Raw genomic sequence first — 2,542 nt, 5'->3', positions numbered from 1 at the left:
GTACAAAGGCCACAAACTCTTGCAGCTGGAGCTCTCTGATTGAAAGCAAGTTGGTTGACCCAGTGTGGTAAGAGCATCAATCTTACTCTCCAACTTCTTCGTGTACTTGGCTGCTCCTACATCATGAACACCTCTAACAACTATGGCATCACTCCTTGTGCCAAATTGTTGAGAATTTGAAGCCATGTTCTCTATTAATTGTCTGGTTGCAGCTGGGGTTATGTTACCACGGGCACCACCACTTGCGGCATCAATCATATTCGATCCATGTGGTGCAAGCCTTCATAAAAATACTGTAGGAGGAGATGTTCAGAAATCTGATGGTGTGGACAGCTTGAACAGAGATTCTTGAACCTCTCCCAGTACTCATAAAGGGTCTCCCCAGATTGCTGCTTGATGCCAGAAATCTCCTTCCGTATGGCTGTTGTCCTTGAAGCAGGAAAGAACTTGGCAAGGAACAATCTCTTCAGGTCATCCCAGCTTGTGATGGACCTGGGTGCTAGGTAGTACAGCTAGTCTTTCGCATTACCCTCCAAAGAATGAGGGAAAGCCTTCAAGTATACATGGTCCTCTTGTACATCTACAGGCTTCATGGTGGAACAGACGACATGAAACTGCTTCAAGTGTTTGCACGGGTCCTCACCTGCAAGACCATGAAACTTGGCAACAAGTGTATCAAACCAGTTTTCAGCACATATGGAACCTCCTCCTTAGGGTATTGTATGCATAAACTATCATAAGTGAACTCTGGTGCAGTGAGCTCACTCATGAGGTGGAGGAGGTTGAGCCATGTTATCAGTATGAAAAATGCTCAGAATATACAGTATGCTCAAAATGCAAAGGATGAGGAGTGTCAGGAATGTGATGAGAATCAGAAGAATCAGGAAATGTCACTGAATATTAGCATGCAAAGATGGATTCCTAGGATGCCTACTTCCTCTATGGAATGTCCTATCAATCTCAGGGTCAAATGGTTGTAATTCACTTGGGTTTCCCCTAGTCATGCACCATAAAGCATTAATTGTGGTGATATTGGCATAACAAAGGGTATAACTACAAGTATACTCAAACGACCTCCAAATGACTTGAAAATTGGTAGGATATTCCTTTGAGTGGTCAACAGAAGCACAAAAAAAATCAGATCAAAACTCAAAGCACAAGTATTTTTAACAATTTTCAAAAGTGGAAAAAATGAAGAAAAATCACAAAAAACATTGCTGAAAATGTAGAAAATGGCATTTCTGGAGAATCTGAGTTGCAAACCGGTGAAGCGAGTTATGCCAAAGTAGGAAATCAAATTCTACCCCAAATCCATATAAAATAATAGTGATTCTGATAACCAGAGCAAAAGTTATGGGTCCTCTGAAGTTTCACTAAAAATTAGTCCAAAAATTTTTTTAATCTCTTAACTCAGACCATACCAACTGCTCTAGCTATTTTCCTATCAAGTTCAACGTCTTAGAAGTGGGGGAAAAAAATTTCAAGTCAAAACAAGCTCCGTAGCTACCAAAACAAAAATCCAGAAGTTAAATGCCAGATTCAGACACTATTCAAACACTATTCACTACTACAAATGACATTATTCATGTGCGCCGCGACACTATTCACTACACACACAGAAACACACAGGAATGGAAACAGGCACTGAACTTAACACAACATTAACATCACAATGAACATATACCAACTCAATCACACTTGAACTACACACACACCAAAACACAAAACACGAACACACTGGAAATTTTACTTTGAACGAAACGATTGATCTCCCGGCAACGGCGCCAAATTTGATAGAGGCCGTACCCCACCAAATTAAAACATATTAAATGCAGTACATGAAAGTGAACCAAGTCGTCTCCCCAACGACCAATATTTTCATTCAAAGCGAATTTTCCAGATGAACACAACAATAAAACACAGGGGGGGGGGTTAGCAGACAGATTCAGAATGCTAATCAATAGATTAATTGAAATGCTATAGTGACTAAAACCGTATTGACATCCCTGATTCAAATGCAATTTCACTTATCATAGGCCACCAAACTAACACCAACCCTGCCTTGTCTCAATCCACTAGATAATAATTCACTAAGCAAAAAGTACCAATCTAGCTTCATTATGCAATTAAGCAATGCACACATCCTTAAATTCGTGACAGCCAAGCTACATACATTAAGTGAACGTATCTTAAACAAAACACATGCAATTACTCTGTAAATTAAGCATTAACAGATTCACCACATGCATTCCACGAATTCAGAACAAAAACATGGCAGATTTCACAAAACAAGCTCAACCTCAAAGCTTCATTGCATTTTTTTATCAAGGAGTCATACACGAATTTAGCTAGACATGGAAATGAGTAATTAAACACTTCAAAACTGAAATCACAAAAATCAGAACCAAGAACCCTAACTTATCAAATTTGAAAACGCAATTTAAGAGCAAAATAGAGATTTCAAAGCTTAAATGGAATGCAAAACGGTGTTATCATATATAAATGCGAAAACCCCATGAATGGGTATTGTTCCAAGTCAATA

General features: G+C 39.1%; 1 non-coding gene across 1 annotated transcript; it reads left to right on the top strand.

The window, feature by feature from the left end:
* The first annotated feature begins 314 nt into the window (after positions 1–314).
* On the top strand, positions 315–423 carry LOC114165649. The gene has a single exon (XR_003599747.1). It is a non-coding gene; the product is annotated as a small nucleolar RNA R71 (small nucleolar RNA).
* The last annotated feature ends 2,119 nt before the right edge of the window (positions 424–2,542 follow it).

Source organism: Vigna unguiculata, chromosome 1, assembly GCF_004118075.2.
Source record: "Vigna unguiculata cultivar IT97K-499-35 chromosome 1, ASM411807v1, whole genome shotgun sequence".
NCBI classification, from domain to species: Eukaryota; Viridiplantae; Streptophyta; class Magnoliopsida; order Fabales; family Fabaceae; genus Vigna; species Vigna unguiculata.
This window is presented reverse-complemented; position numbering and strand designations above follow the sequence as displayed.